Raw genomic sequence first — 17,635 nt, forward strand, 5'->3', positions numbered from 1 at the left:
ATGGCCAGTTTCTGATGTATTTCTCTCTGCTCTTTTGCGCTGTTTCTCATTGTTAGAAGCTTTAGAGGAATCATTAAGCTCAACATTATGATGAATGTTTCCACGTGTTGGAGGCTTTTCATCATCTAACACTTTAGGACGTTGCTCCGTGTTTCCCAGCCCTATGCGGCTCTCAGACTTTTTGTTCCACGAGAACATTATGAAATATTAGTGGGATGTCTGTAGAAGAGCCCAGCGGCACAGACAAAGAGGGGGGCTGGTTTGAGTAAAATAGGCATTTAATGTGTGTGTGTGTGTGTCTGAGTGAATATATTGCAATGGTTCAGATTAGCGCTTTTCATTTGTACAAAAACATTTGTCATTTGAACTTTATTTTCACTGTTTGAGTTATGATTTATATTTAATACAATGACAAACTCACTGTGATTTGTGCTATGAAATTTAATGAGAAAAACTGTGGGTGGGACTTTTATTCATGGGTTTGATTGGATGATGAAAAGTGTCTTTACATGAGAGGTGGTTGGAGGGGAAGGGCTGAACAATAAAATTTTAGAGTTGCCTATATTGCATATTTTGAATGACATAATTCACAATAATTTTAGGAGTGTGTATTAAGAAAGTAAACAGTTAATTTTAATGTTGACTTTAAGTGTGCGCCAAACACTTTATCCCTCACATAACATCTTGGCTACGGTATGAATTTATTATGTGCTTTTAGGCATTTCAGTCAGCATGAATTAAAGTAGGAGCGTAGATGAAAATGAACAGGCATATGGCGTGCCAAAACACATTTTCGTAAGCTGAACTTTTTATATTGGTTTGAATTGGGCACAGATGGTCCTAATATCTGAGCTTATGCTGGATTAATTGCTAAATACTCAAAGAGGGTCGACATGTCATACATTGTTTCATCTTTTATATACCAGCATTAACAACCTGATTCCCTCTTAAAGCGTTAGTTCACCCACAAATTAAAATTCATTCATTAATTACTCAAAGCCGTAAGACTTTCATTCATCTTCAGAACACAAATAAAGATCTTTTTGATGAAATTGAGTTTTCTGACCCTCCATTGACAGTCAACGCAACTACAACTTTCAAGCCCCAGAAAGGTAGTAAAGACATCTTTAAAGTAATCCATGTGACTCCATTTTGACACAGCAGACGTCGTCACATGATTAATAAATTTATAAAATGCTGTTCTTTTGAATTTTCTATTCATCAAGGCAGCAAATCAGCATGATTTCTGAAGGATCATGTGACACTGAAGACTGGAGAAATGATGCTGAAAATGCATAGGAATAAATTACATTTTAATATATAATAACATAGAAAACAGTTATTTTAAATTGCAATAATATTTCACAATATTACTGTTTTTACTGTATTATTAATCCAATAAATGCAGCCTCGGTGAGCCTTTGGGCGACCCCAAACTTTTAAACATATTAACAGATCAACTAATAATAGATGCTCAGGACATTTATGAACTGGAACTGTTGTGAATTGTGCATATTTAAAGAGTAATGTGTGCCTTTGTGAAAATGTGTATGCAAGTACATTTCTCGTTTAGATTGTTTTGCTTTCATTTGAAATCTCACTTTTCAGGAGGAGAATATGAAAGTAAAATCAAGTGAAGCAAGTTAAATATCCCACAGATTTGAATCGATCGAGTGCCTGCATTGATCATCCACAGATAGTCATGAACCAATCAGGAGCCCTGTGGCTCGTTTTTCACTGGAATAAAGGCCCTTTCACAGATTAGGTGCTCTGTTCTTTTGGAGGTTTAATTTTGTGATTTAACTTTATTTTTACACACTGCTGCAGAGGTTTATTGGCCTTTGTTATGGACATAATGCTAAATCAGGCACAGATTGTGTCAGACCAGCTTAACAACTTCAGTATTTGTTCATTAAGTTTAAATGTACATTTTCTATATGAGTTGAGTATGCTTTTAAAAAGAAAGTTTCATGAAAAAGGTTAGCAAAGTTACAAAGTCCCTAGAGTGGGAGTTATTCTCTATATTAGTGTCAGTGTTTCTGAACTCCCTGAAACGCCTCCATTGTCTTGAGTTTTATCCGGGAACGAACACGTCACAATATTCCTCATTTAAATAATTCAAATGCAGAATAAAGCCTGTTCTAGTAGAGCCAAAAACAACATTTGTAAAAGGGCATAGGTCGTTTCCATTCTGCAAAATGTTCTTGGTAGTGGAAAAGGGTTCTTTATTTTATTAAAATGTTCTTCACACTAAGAAAAAAGTGGTTATTTTAAGATTGTTTACTGAAAGTTCATTAGGAAATCAAAAACTTTTCTCCTATTGTTTTTTTTAATTTTTTTTAAGAGTGTAGTTTGGATTGTGGAGAGCATGTAGAGCATAGATATCCATAATAAAGGCTAGATGTCTCGTCCGCGCTGCTGGCCAATGGAGGTCGACGTCCGCACCTGGCGGCCATCTTGTCACAGGCAGCTCGCTCACTCGTAACATTGTTTTAATGGTGCATGTACTTTTTAAATAACCATAACTTGCTCAATTTTCTACCGATTTTCAAACGGTTTGGTTTGTTATAAACGTCAGAGATGTAGTTATGACACTGCACACTTATAAATAATAAGTGTATAAATAAATAATCATCCAGAATTATAGCCACGTTAGTAACGTTTGTAAGAAACCAAACCGTTTGTAAATCCGTCAAGATTTCAACGAGATAAGAGTATTTGTGTTCGTGCTGATCACTCATCTTACATCAGGCACCACAGAGCCCGCCAGAAAGCTTGCCTGTGACAAGATGGCCGCCGGTGATGATGATAGAGACTCCGCCGTAAGACATCTAGCCTTTATTATGGATATCTATGATGTAGAGAGCCCATTTTGTTAAGGCTAGCATCATTGTTTTATTTCTTATATGGGACTCAAATCTGTGAGATGAGTTATGTAACACTTGGGGTTAGAGGTTAAAAATCATGATGGTGCATTAGCAAGCACTGGTAATACTCCACAGATAATTGCATCATTTAACCACGTTGACCTCGTCTCCGTCTTCTTGGCTGGTTGGAGATTAATATCCAGCAATCCCTGTAGTCGTGATACAGATACCATCTGCAAACCTAAATATATAAGGATTATTATGGACACTCTGACATGTCTTAATATGCATTATAAATAGAAGCCAACGCCAGAGAGGAACGTCATGGGTTCAGAATGATTTGTGCAACAATGTACAGTAGATGATCACAGACAATCATTTTGTGTTTTGTTAGCACTTGCATGCGTTGTTAGTTATAGATACTGTAACTGTAAACTGTATTTTATGCTGTTTTGTCACAATTATAATATCTATATATGTATAGTTATTGATCTGTTTCCCATGACCATCAGACAGTAAGTCTGTGTTTAGCCGGTGTGTGGCTCTAACACACACTACAATTACATTGCCAAACACAAATGGAGCTTTATACCCATAAGTCCAAGCGTATAACTGATTGATAACAATACATTTCTTTTGATCCTAAGATGTATCGGAGAAGTGCTTTAATTAATCTCAGTTTGCTCATATGTATTTGATCTTACTAATGGCTCATGGAGGAACATGGTTTGCTCCATTAAGTAATTGAAGATCTTGTTTGAAATGTACTTGATGTATTTGAGACGGAAAGAAATGAGACTGTATACACACACACATACACACACACAAACACATACACTCACCGGCCACTTTATTAGGTACCCCATGCTAGTAACGGGTTGGACCCCCTTTTGCCTTCAGAACTGCCTCAATTCTTCGTGGCATAGATTCAACAAGGTGCTGGAAGCATTCCTCAGGGAGTTTGGTCCATATTGACATGATGGCATCACACAGTTGCCGCAGATTTGTCGGCTGCACATCCATGATGCGAATCTCCCGTTCCACCACATCCCAAAGATGCTCAATTGGGTTGAGATCTGGTGACTGTGGAGGCCATTTTAGTACAGTGAACTCATTGTCATGTTCAAGAAACCAATTTGAAATGATTAGAGCTTTGTGACATGGTGGAAGTAGCCATCAGAGGATGGGTACATGGTGGCCATAAAGGGATGGACATGGTCAGAAACAATGCTCAGGTAGGCCGTGGCATTTAAACGATGCCCAATTGGCACTAAGGGGCCTAAAGTGTGCCAGGAAAACATCCCCCACACCATTACACCACCACCACCAGCCTGCACAGTGGTAACAATGCATGATGGTTCCATGCTCTCATTCTGTTTACGCCAAATTCTGACTCTAACATCTGAATGTCTCAACAGAAATCGAGACTCATCAGACCAGGCAACATTTTTCCAGTCTTCAACTGTTCAATTTTGGTGAGCTTGCAAATTGTAGCCTCTTTTTCCTATTTGTAGTGGAGATGAGTGGTACCCGGTGGAGTCTTCTGCTGTTGTAGCCCATCCGCCTCAAGGTTGTGCGTGTTGTGGCTTCACAAATGCTTTGCTGCATACCTCGGTTGTAATGAGTGGTTATTTCAGTCACTGTTGCCCTTCTATCAGCTCGAACCAGTCTGGCCATTCTCCTCTGACCTCTGGCATCAACAAGGCATTTCCGCCCACAGAACTGCCGCTCACTGGATGTTTTTTCTTTTTCGGACCATTCTCTGTAAACCCTAGAGATGGTTGTGCGTGAAAATCCCAGTAGATTAGCAGTTTCTGAAATACTCAGACCAGCCCTTCTGGCACCAACAATCATGCCACGTTCAAAGTCACTCAAATCACCTTTCTTCCCCATACTGATGCTCGGTTTGAACTGCAGGAGATTGTCTTGACCATGTCTACATGCCTAAATGCACTGAGTTGCCGCCATGTGATTGGCTGCTTAGAAATTAAGTGTTAACGAGCAGTTGGACAGGTGTACCTAATAAAGTGGCCGGTGAGTGTATATATATACATTAAATACTGACATATTTAAGTAACTAGTACTTGCCTAATATATATTAGGCAAGTACTAGTTACTTCGATATGTCAGTTTACTATTACGTTATAAAATAAAATGTATATATGCATAAAGTAGATATATTTATTATTCAAATGTAATTCAGGGTGGGATTAAAAAATACAATTTAAATAAAATATATATAAAAAAAATCGAATAATCCTAATGTAAAACGCAAAATAATTCAATTCAAACCCATATAACACACACACACACACACTCATTTAAATGCCATTCTGATTCGTATTTTGTAACTATATATTCAAGATTTGTGACTATATATTCAGAGATCAGGAGGTATGAAGGCCTCATTCGTCTGCAGAGCTGCTTATCTCGAGTCACCCCACTCGTTCTCTCCCCTCATTCTTCTCATTTTTTCGTCTTTTCACATCTACAGTCTCTGAGTGGTCTGTGCTGGGATTAAAACGGATGTGCTCAGAAGTCAAAGTGGAGGAATCAGCCTCAGCGATCAATCAAGCCATTGATAAACTGCAGAGCATCGGTCCACTGAGGGTTCAGAGGAGGGTAAAACCTTTCTGTACAGCACTCAGGATAACTGAGGGTGGGACGTCCCTCGGGCTGAGGCTTAGGACCGGTCCCCGCTGGAGCAGGTTGAAGTGAGGTCAGGGTTGCAGTGTAAGTTCAGAGATGCCGGTTTTTATAGGGTTTACACATTGCTACATCATGTGTAAGTAGAAGAGGCAGATAATCCAGTGAGATCATATGCTGACTCAAGCTTTTGTGCAGGTTTGAGTCTGTTTTCCGGCTAACGGAATATTCTCAAAACTTCGGCTAATGTTCTAGCGAGGTTCCCAACAAATGTACATCCAGTAAAATTAATAATTAGTGTTCTGGCCTATAATAATGTCCTCAAAACATTATTTACACATCGCTCATGGAGCGTTTTTCTGAAATGTTGTAGTTGGATGTTCTTCTAACTTTATGTTTACAACTTCAAAACATCAAGATGCCTCTGACCCCTTTTCATTTTTGGTCACACTTGCTACCTTTGCAGTAAAAAGTGACTGATGCCTTGACATGTATGTAATATATTTTTGTTCAATAATATTTTTTGATTGTTATTTAGAATTTTGAGGGGATTTCATGAAACTATGCAATATTTATACAATTTTATAAGCAATTTTTCCCCATTAAAATATTTTTCAATAAATGCATTAATTCAGATTAACATATCCGAATCATGTCCATGATTTTTTGTGTATTCCCATTCCGATGAAACAAAAAATTCAAAACGTAATATTTTTGGGCTAGTTCTGACCCAAGAGGCCCAGTTAAAATTATAAAATGTAACGTTCCATTGGAATGCTTTTGTCGTTTTTTTATTTAAAAATGAATGCTTAATGTTTTCTCTAAAGTGTGCAATAACACTTTGCAAAAAACCTGGACTTTTTAAATGGTCAGAGAACATTTAGAAACAACGTCTTTTTCTTTTCTTAATGGGAACGTTAGTTAAACGTTTTTAGAATATATTTTGTTATCTGGGTTAATGTCTTCTATGTGGGCCGTAGTTCACGTAGCGTAACAGCGCAGCGCTACGTCAGAACGTAGGCTCACTATTGGCCAGCATCACACTCATGACCAGCGTCGGCCAATAGTGAGCCTACTTTCTGGCGTAGCGCTGCGCTGGTACACTATGTGAACTCACTCAGAGGCCCACATAGAAGAAAACGACTAGATGAATAAACTCGTTATTTTTTTTTTTTTTTTTCGCACAAAAAGTATTCTCGCCGCTTGATAAACTTAAGAATAATCCACTGTAGTCACTCTGACTATTTTAACGATGTTTTTAATAACTTTCTGGGCCTGCAGGTTTCAATTACAATAGAAGCCTATGGAGGAGGGATCCAGCTCTCAGGTTTCATCAAAAATATCTTAATTTGTGTTCCGAAGATGAACGGAAGTCTTACGAGGTTGGAACAACATGAGGGTGAGTAATTACTGACAGAGTTTTCATTTTTGGGTGAACTATCCCTTTAACACCTTGAACATACGGTGCTCAGTGTCACTCCTCAATGCCAGACTTCGTTGGAAACAGCTCTTCATGCTCAAGCAAAACTGCCACAGCCCCTTTGTTAAGGGATGTTAAAAATCCTGAACGCACACCCTGAGATTTCTCGCACAACATCAGTGGTTACAGAAATAGACGTTTGTTCCTTTTTCTGGTTTTGTCTTGTATGCAATTAGAATGAATGGAGATGAAAGCTTTCAAGCTTCAAATAGGATGCAAAAGATTTGGCTGAATTTCAAGGTTGGACTACTTTTCTAGGTGGATGAAGTTCTATATGTGCTGCTGACGTTTGCAATAAACTACTTTATGATAAGCTGTTCTTGCGCTGCTGCTGATAAACTGACCTTGGTGGGCCTTAGGTACAATTCTGGTCAACCAATCATGGGTGTTTACTTAAACGTTTGGCTTTGGAAGAAAGCGGCCTCCTGCCATACCAGCATGCCAGTCATTGTGCCAAGATGGTTTTCCAGCAGAAGTGACTTGCTGTTCTTTCAACAAGGTCAGTCAGTGGGTAGACGATAGGTAGGCATGATGTCTTGCATCACAGTTAATTGTCAAATGTCGTTTGTAGTAGGGGTGGAACGGTACATGTATTCAGTACGGGCGTCGCGGTTCGTTACACGAATTTACACGGAGAATACACGGTATAAAAATAAATAAAACTCGCGTGCAAATGAATTAATGTAATGCGGAACTACTGTTAGATACGCGGGTTCTTTAGGGACACATAATCTGTACCATCGGCTTAGCTCTGAACGCGCGTTCACTTCAAACGTTGGCTTTATACGTGCGTCCTATTCGCTTTGGACTAGCGTCGAACTAGACGCGATAGACTCGAATTTGACGCTCTATTCACGTTTCGTGTGACCGCATAATGAACAGGCTGCGATGTCAAGATTGCAATGCTGGAGTGTGTGTGCGCGCGAGAGAGAGAAAGGCGCGGGCGCGATCGTGTGTGTGTGTGTGTGTGTGTGTGAGAGAGAGAGAGAGAGCCGCGGGCGCGATCGAACTGTGGAAACATAAAAAACATACTCCGTCATTTTGTTCATACAGATCATTAAACCTGCAAAGTGTTTACTCGCAATAAAACACAACATTGTGCTTTTGTCACACTGTAAACTTTTGTCAAACTGTAACCTACAACTGTCACCCAACCAAAATCACACACACACACACTGTTTTAAAAGCAAAACATTGCCTATTTATCCAACTCCATTTCAAAACAGTCTGTGGGTCCCATAATCTTTTGGACATTCATCATATTGCATTGGTTTTCATTTCTTGTCCTCGGAGCACTAATCTTACACATTCTACATTGATTAAAAAAAGAAAATCGAATGTGTTTTTAATGGTAGTATTATTTTATACAGAAATCAATTATTTATAATTCAGATGAGAATAATGTTACATTGTCAATTAAAATTAAGGAAAACAAATATATTGATCTGAAACATAGCAAAATAATTTAAAATTAATTCAGGTACAATTACCAAATATATCGCAAGGTCTTTTTGTCTTTTTATTAATTTAATTAATAAACTAATTATATAAAACTATTGTCAGTGCAATACAAATAAACTGGTTCTATGCCTTTATTAATAAAACTTATTTAAAAAATACAATGGCTTCTGCATTTTTGTTTTGCTTTTCCCTCCATTGTACCGAAATCGTACCGAACCGTGACGTCTGAACCGAGGTATGAACCGAACTGTGACTTCTGTGTACCGTTCCACCCAAAGTTTGTAGTGATTAAATTCGTCTCTCCCTTGGCCTCATTGGATAGTAAAGTGTCCATCGTATGCACACTTCAGAATCTCGCCAGAAGTAGTAGGTCATCCGGGTACTTTTTGCTTACACTTTTATCCGGACACACTTCTTATGTCATGCTGTTTTTCGCCTACTGTAAAGTAGGGAAATATGTGATTTCGGATGCAGCCTATGTCTCTCTTATCTAAAACACCTATTCAGATCATCAGCTCATTAGAAGAGAGCTTCATTGTGATTGAAAGGGTCCGTAGGAAGTGTTCACCGCTCCCTATATTCTCTGAGCACGGGATTCCTGTTGAAGTCACTTCATTTGACAAAATGCGTTCATTCGCAACACTCTGCAATGTCATCAAACACAGACGGACGGAACTCAAGTCGTGCATATTAGAGAAGTTTATGGTTTAATGCCATAATATTAATTATAACTACATAATACTTTCCTGTAGCTCAAACAGTACAGCGTTGGCGCTTGCAACGGCACGGTCATGGGTTCGATTCCCAGGGAAAGCAAGAACTGATAAGAATGTAAATGTGTACCTTATAATGTCGCTTTGGATAAAAGCGTCTGCCAAATGCATAAATATACTTTTGTAAATAAATATAATATAATGTACCATTCTTTCATTTAATATACATGTGTTTAATACATCCATATAAAAATTTATTATATATTTCACTTAATGTATAGAATGTACCATTCTTTCATTTAATATACATGTGTATAAAAATTAATTATACATTTCACTTAATCTAATCTGTCAAATCTATCTCTATTGTCATTTTTTTTTAAAGTCCCCCTATGGTGAAATGTTGTTTATATGTCTATGTGGTGTTTTTAATATGCTTTAAGATAAACCATGTGTAAAGTCGACAGCATTGCTGAGTATTTTCTCTTTAAAACTGCAGTGAACCAAAGACAGTCTCAAAAACACTGTTTGAAATCGCTGGTGTTTCTGACTTCGCAACTTGTAACCAATCAGATCAACGTGTGATCGTCAACCAGTGGATCTCTGAGCTGAGTGAGTGAGTGGAGGCGGGGCTCATTTGCATATTCATAGAACCGTGTAAACTAAATAAGGCAAGGATGTAGTTATATTCAAGCTATTTTAAGGCATGAATACATTTTTTTCAAGGAAAAAACTTTTAAATATGTCATATTGGTGATCAAAGATGAGTTTTAAGGGATACAATTGACTACAAAGTTAAAATCCATCCATCCATCCCCACAGCAAATGCCAATCGGAAGGTCACACATGTCTTCTCTCTCTCGTACCTGAGCGGCAGTAAAGCTGTTCATGTCTTCTGAGGTTGATTCTTCAGAGGCAGTGTGAATAGATGGAGTGTGATCTGTGTGTATTGGAGGTCTTGGCGCTCAGCTGCGGCCCAGAGTTCCCAGCAGGCCGAGCGTAGGCTAAGGTCGTCTCTGTCGACCCTGATCCGCACCATCTGTGATGCGTCACTGCAGCAGCACAAACACACAGAGCTCTGGTTAGTCACGCTACATGACCGATTGACTGAAATTCATAGAAATTGTATGTTGTGTAGTAATGAGTGTGTGCGCGTGTAAGTATTTGTGCCAGGGTTATTATCGTTCATTTTATTGACAAAATTTGAGCACTGTAGTTCAGCCTGTAGAGAAGAAAAACCACAAATGATGTCTTATTAGTATCTAAAATGTTTTAAGTCAGCAGTGAGATTTAGCGCTGAGGAAATGAAGATATTTGCTTCTTCTCAGATATTATTATGAATGACGTCTGTGATCAAAAGTTAGACATGATCAAGATGAACTCAAACATGAAATTACTCCATGACCCGATTATCTGAACTGCTGTCCACATTAATTTTACAGCTCTTTACTCTTTACTTGCTGTAAATGGCAACTATTTACTCATTTGTGTCTAATTTTATAAGAGAGACATCTGAGAAAACATGATAGCTAAAAGAAACACACAGTGATAACACATTACTACCAAACTTGGATGTCTTTTCCAGTAATAAACAAACACTGTTAAGTTGTTTTGATTGATACTGTGAAGCAGCTTTGATACAATCTGTATTGTGAAAAGCGCTATATAAATATATTTGACTTGACTTGATTACTGAGCGAAACCATTTAATCCGTGTCATGAAACACAAGTGCCTTTTGCTTACAATTTCACAAGTTATTCAAGGTTGTTTAGGATTCAAGATCATTGAATTCCTCACCTTCTTTGCAGGAACAGTGCAGTAATTATGACTCCTCCGTCAGCAAAAGTGATTAACCTAATCACCTGTAATACTCCCAGGGAGTTTGACTGTTCGTAAGTCATGGCTCATTGAATAAAGAAATGACAATTAAAGGAGGTTTATAACCTAAATAAGATGCGTTAAGAGTAGAGGAGGACGGTGTCCCTCCTGATAAGACGGTTGCCTGAACTGTAAAAACAGAATATAAAAACAAAACAAAAAACAATTCTGACCCTTAAAAAGGACTTTCATTAGTGTAAAATAATGCAGTCTGGTTGGTTCAATAACATTAAACAATTACAGTGACAAAACACTTTTACGGAGTGAGATCAATCTCTGGTGGAAAATGATACCTGTAGGTTTATTTATCGATTCCTAATATATCTTTTTTTTCAGACATTTCTCCTAAAAGCCCTTAAAATAGACTTAAATGAGGAAGCGTACAGAGATATAAAGTTATATTATATATATAGCAGCTCAAATCGTTTGGTCTTGGGAGAATTTGATGAGAAATTCTCTTTATTGTCATTAAAGGGAAAATGAATTACGTTTCTCTAAAAGTCCAGGCAATAATTTAACATTAACATTACCAAAATGACAACAGTATAAAGGTAATTTCATGTACCATATGACAGCAATGCAGTGCATGTAATACAAAGACACAGATCCAATGAATTTGACAAACTATATACACTATGTATACAGTACTTTTAAGCAAATATTGAGGTGATTCTTTTGTTTGAATAATTTTTGCTGCATATGATATTGTTCATTTTATTTCCATCCATCCATCCATCCATCCATCCATCCATCCATCCATCCATCCATCCATCCATCCATCCATCCATCCATCCATCCATCCATCCATCCATCCATCCATCCATCCATCCATCCATCCATCCATCCATCCATCCATCCATCCATCCATCCATCCATCCATCCATCCATCCATCCATCCATCCATCCATCCATCCATCCATCCATCCATCCATCCATCCATCCATCCATCCATCCATCCATCCATCCATCCATCCATCCATCCATCCATCCATCCATCCATCCATCCATCCATCCATCCATCCATCCATCCATCCGGTGTCAGTAATACTTTTAATTTAGCAAGGATGTACTAAATTGATCAAAAGTGACAATACAGACATTTAAAATATCACCACATATTTCTATTTTAAATAAAGGCTGTTCTTTTGAACTTTCTGTTCATCAAAGAATCGTGAAAAATATCTATCACAGTTTCCACAAACATATAAAGCAGCAAATCATCATATTAGAATAATTTCTGAAGGATCATGTGACACTGAAGACTGCAGTAATGATGCTAAAAATGTACCTTTGAATCACAGGAATAAATTCAATTTTAAAGGGGTGGTATAATAACCCTTTTCACAAGATGTAAAACAAGTCTCTGATGTCCCCAGATTGTGTATGTGAAGTTTTAGCTCAAAATACCCCACAGATATTTTTATATAACATGTTAAAATTGTCACTTTTTGAGGGTGAGCAAAAACGCACCGTTTTGTGTCTGTCCCTTTAAATGCAAATGAGCTGCTGCTCCCGGCACAGGGGGCGGAGCTACAACAGCTTGTTTCTTTTTACCTCACACACACATGCACTGACAATTTCAAAAACATTTAGCCTTTTATGTTCAAACCAGAGTCAGACAAAGATGGAGAGACTCAAGAAGAAGTGACAACATGTAGACAACATTTCTGAATGGTTAGTTGATGAATTTATGTATAGCTGATGCGTAGTTATCTTCTAGTCATTGATTAGCATATTCTGTCATGATAATCTATAAATTGTGTTCCCGGGGGCGGGGTTTATGTAAATGTTAGGGTTGGTGATGTCACTAACCCGGGAGGAATGTTGTGTAGTTTCACCAGCCGTTTGTTGTAGTCCTTATAAAGCAATTTCTTTAAAAGCAAATATCTCCCTTTGCTTTGAACTTTGAGCGTTGTAACTTTGCAGATGTTGTTTATGCATCAAACAGCAATATTACACACTAACTGAAGTTAAAAAAGTGAAATCATAATCAACCACATAACATATATTCCATATAGAAAACATTTATTTTAAATTGTAATAACTAGTGCTGTCAAACTATTAAAATATTTAATCGCAATAAATCGCACATTTTTATCTATTCTAAATGTCTCTTGATTTCTTTTTGCCCCATTATTTTTTCTCATTTTAATGCTCTTATCAACATGGAAAAGTGGATCGGCTTGCTTTGTGCAAATGTTTTTTATTGAAAACAACATTGACATATACTGTGTTCAATTTCACACTAACATTCTCACTTGGAGCAAATAATCTCTCACACAATGTAACACTGTCCATCAATAAAAGGGTGAAAGAAATACTGACGAGGTCCTGATATTGACGAGGGGGCGGAGAATTCGCATCAGCTGTGTGTGTGTGTGTGTGTGTGTGTGCTTGGCCATCATCAAGTGGTATTTCAGACTGGACGTGCTGCGATGATGATAGCTCAGTTCACAACGACAAAACACACAGATCACTTTGGTCTCGTCAATGGAACCATTTGGCAACTTTTTAAAAGTAAACTTTCCATTCAGAATCTTATTGGCATCCATTTCGGCGTCTCGCACTCGTCACCCACTCAAAACGTAACGTTAACCAACTATTTGGCCGGCTCGCAAACCCAAACAAGTGTGTGCGTCGTGCCTGTTGTTTTGTTTACGGTCTAGCTAGATCCGCTTGAAATGAATGGGTTTCATAGCGCAGCGCCGCGCATGCCGCGTCCTGTTACAAAAGCATGTGAAAAAAACTACAAAGTTTGCTAGGCCGAAAAGGCCGTTAATCGCACGATGAAAAAATTAACGCCGTTAAAATGGGTTTGCGTTAACACCGTTAATAACGCGTTTAACTGACAGCCCTAGTAATAATATTTTAAAATATTACTGTTTTTACTGTATTTTTGATTAAATAAATGCAGCCCATGTGAGAAGAAGAGACTTATTTCATAAACATTAAAAAGTCTTACCAACTCCAAACTTTTTTGAAGTCACTAGTGTCTGAATCTCTCCCTTTGAAACCCCTCCACTAAAAGCTTCCCCATAAAATAAATGTAAAAATATTACTAAAGATTTTAATGTGACCTTCTGGGTCGCTGTCGATTCCTCCTCCTCCCTCCTCCAGGCAAACGTTTTCATTGTGATGGAGTCGGCAAGCATCTCATTTCTGATGTTGAGACACCAGCCGAATACAAAGAGCTCAGCGATGTCAGAACCAAAGTCGTCGCTCATTGATGTGTGAATGAAGACCAACACCACGTCACATCCCTCAAAGGGGAACGGCCCGTGATGAGGTTCAAACAGGTGGACAGACTGATAAAAAGGTTTCATTTATATGTAAATCAAAAGGGTGACCAATCAATTATTCTCATTTGAATAAAGACTCCTGTCCCCTACGCCTCATTGGACCATCGATTCGACTCCTAATTCCAGTCATGCCAACCCCTTCAACTGCAGATATAAATAGTCGAGTGGCCTCATCTTTAGACCTGTTTGAACTGCGGCTTTCTGACAGAACACAGGCTGAACTATGCAAATTGGAAATCCATATTTGGACGAGCTCTCTGCAATCGCAGCATAAGATTAATTATTCGTCAGATGCTGTCGCCGAGTGAAATGGGTGAAAAATATCACCGATTTCACATCTATTAACTTGGTGCCTGCGCTTTTCACTCTTTATTTATCCGGCTTTGTCTTTTGGATTAAATATTTATAGTTTTATATATATAAATGAATGCATTAAATTGACCAAAAGTGACAGCAAAGACATTTATAATGTTACAAAAGATTCTATTTCAAAGCTGTTCTTTTGAAATTTCTATGAACCATAGAATCCTGAATCGGTTTTCCACATTGATAATAATATCACCAGTTTCATCTATTATCTTGTTATGCTTTTTTTTTTTACTCTTTATTAATCCAGCTTTGTCTTTGGATTAAATATTTATAGGTGAAATGAATTGTCACCAGTAGCAGCCGAACTTTGATTTACATAACAGTTCCTTTATTTCATTTTTTGTTCACGACTGGGAGTGCATTAGATATATGTGGTCTATCAGCTACCATCATGTGCATTTCAAACGACAACCATGAGAAGTTGTTCCCGAGGGTGTGTTATATATCTTTTAAGGGGATCTTTCCGCCCCTAAGGGATGTATAATGCACATCACTGACTATTGTCAGGACTTATGGAGCAGAAATAGCGAGACGTATGGCATAATGCTGGTTGAAACTCATTGGGTATGCAGGATTCAGACTGCTGGCATGGATGTTTCTCTGCTGTCAGACTGCTGATGAGGGTTTACGCTCATAGAGGGCACATTGACTGCCAATATGACCTTTTCTCCAGAGACCTAATGCTGATGATGGGTCTCGGCCGGCCTGGATAGGGTTTGTGTGTTGCGAGCGAGCGAGACAGCTGTGCTTTAGCATGTGTATGCACTTTCTCTAAGCTTTCTTCTCTTTCTTTGTTCAAATCATGTATGTTGCAGGTTGCAAACAAATGTCAAGGTTATACGTTGTAAGGCCTTTGCATGCTGGAACAATATGGCTCTGTGATTGAACTCACAGAGTTCCTGCTAGGCTTGTGGGAAGGGATGGCAGTATTAGAGAGGATAACACACTTAAATAGGTCTAGCTTTTCTGGGGGGTTTCTTTCATTTCATGAGTCATGTGTTCAAGGTCCAAAGGAATTGCCTGTGAAAAGTCACTTTGGATAGTTTTTTTTCAGAAACTTTAAAAGTCTTGATCTGCAGAAACAAAATCAAGTGATCAACTCAAAACTGTCCAGGGACATCGTTCATCTAATGTTTTAACCCTCTGGGGTTCTTCATTTTAGACTCACACTCAGGACCTTCGGGTCAAAAATGACCCGGAGGGCGGCATTAAGATACATTTTATTTGAGTAAAATCAATGAAATATATTTTTGTTCAATAATAGTTTTTCTTTTCTTTTTTGGTGTTTTGAGATAATTTTATGATTTATAATTAATATTTATGCAATAATTAAGACCCATTTTTTCCCATTGAATATAATAGAAAATGTATATATATATATATATATATATAATTAAAAAAATTTTTTATTAAAGCTGTATTTCATTTTAGAGTCAAGTCTAGGCCTCATGAAAGCAATTTTTGAAATGAGATCGGAGCCATCTGGTGGACACACTGAGCATTTTTATCACGCAATAACACATTTTTACCACTAGTGGATTTACAGCTCTCTGTAGAAACCTATGGTAGAAACACTCTAGTGATTTTTTCACATATTGTTTAATTTTTTTTAGGTTGTTGATTTGAATATATAATAACAGATTCTCAAAGACTATTTTTGTCATTTTTTTTTATTTTATTTTTGGTTGGTTTAAATGGTAATTTGAAGTGGCAGTTTTACTTTATAATACAGTCAAACCTGAACACTGCATTATAAAGAGAACAAATGGAAAGCATTTTGTCACCCAATGTTTTAAGAGATTCTGTCACAGTGTCTGGTTGTGTTCCCTTGTTTATCACTAGAGATCCTCGTTTTCACGGTGTCCTTCACATTTGACTTCAATTCCCAGCATTCTGTCTGTCACTGTCACTCATCAGTTCATTGCACTCAGCTGTTCCCCGTAATCATTGTTCCCAGCTGTTCTGTGTTAGTCTTGTTAGATATGTGTATATATTCACTGTCTGTGTTAGTATGTGTACGGAGTCGGTGTTAATGTCTCACACTTCTTGGTTTGTTCCTGCCTGTTCCTTGTGTTCTTTGTTCTTGTTTGGATTGCTTGTATGGTATTTGACCCTTGCCTGGACTGGATTACGTTTCATGGATTACCCAATAAATATCTCACTGCACTTGGATCTACTGTCTCTCTCGTGTGTGTCGTGACAGAACGACTTCGTCCCGATGAATAGATCCAGCAGTTCGGGATTCCATAACCCTTCTCCTGTGTATGGGGAAGGAAGGGGACCACAGAGAGGAGGTTCGCAGGTCGGGGAGGAAGCGCCTCGACTAAAGGCTTCAGCAAACTCGTCCATCAGAGATGGTGAGTCGTTTCTGGGGACTCGTCTGGCGAAGTTCTCCGGAACTCGGGGAGGTTGCAGGGGAGGAGGTGGTCGACAAATTCCACGACACCGTCCTCCGCCTTGCCATTCTTCTGATCCGGAGCCGCCGGACTGGTCCAGTACAAGATCTCCCAGGGAGTTTGACTGTTCGTAAGTCATGGCTCATTGAATAAAGAAATGACAATTAAAGGAGGTTTATAACCTAAATAAGATGCGTTAAGAGTAGAGGAGGACGGTGTCCCTCCTGATAAGACGGTTGCCTGAACTGTAAAAACAGAATATAAAAACAAAACAAAAAACAATTCTGACCCTTAAAAAGGACTTTCATTAGTGTAAAATAATGCAGTCTGGTTGGTTCAATAACATTAAACAATTACAGTGACAAAACACTTTTACGGAGTGAGATCAATCTCTGGTGGAAAATGATACCTGTAGGTTTATTTATCGATTCCTAATATATCTTTTTTTTCAGACATTTCTCCTAAAAGCCCTTAAAATAGACTTAAATGAGGAAGCGTACAGAGATATAAAGTTATATTATATAT

The sequence above is a fragment of the Rhinichthys klamathensis genome, unplaced genomic scaffold, assembly GCF_029890125.1.
Source record: "Rhinichthys klamathensis goyatoka isolate OS25496 unplaced genomic scaffold, OSU_Roscu_1.1 h1tg000157l_1, whole genome shotgun sequence".
NCBI lineage: Eukaryota > Metazoa > Chordata > Actinopteri > Cypriniformes > Leuciscidae > Rhinichthys > Rhinichthys klamathensis.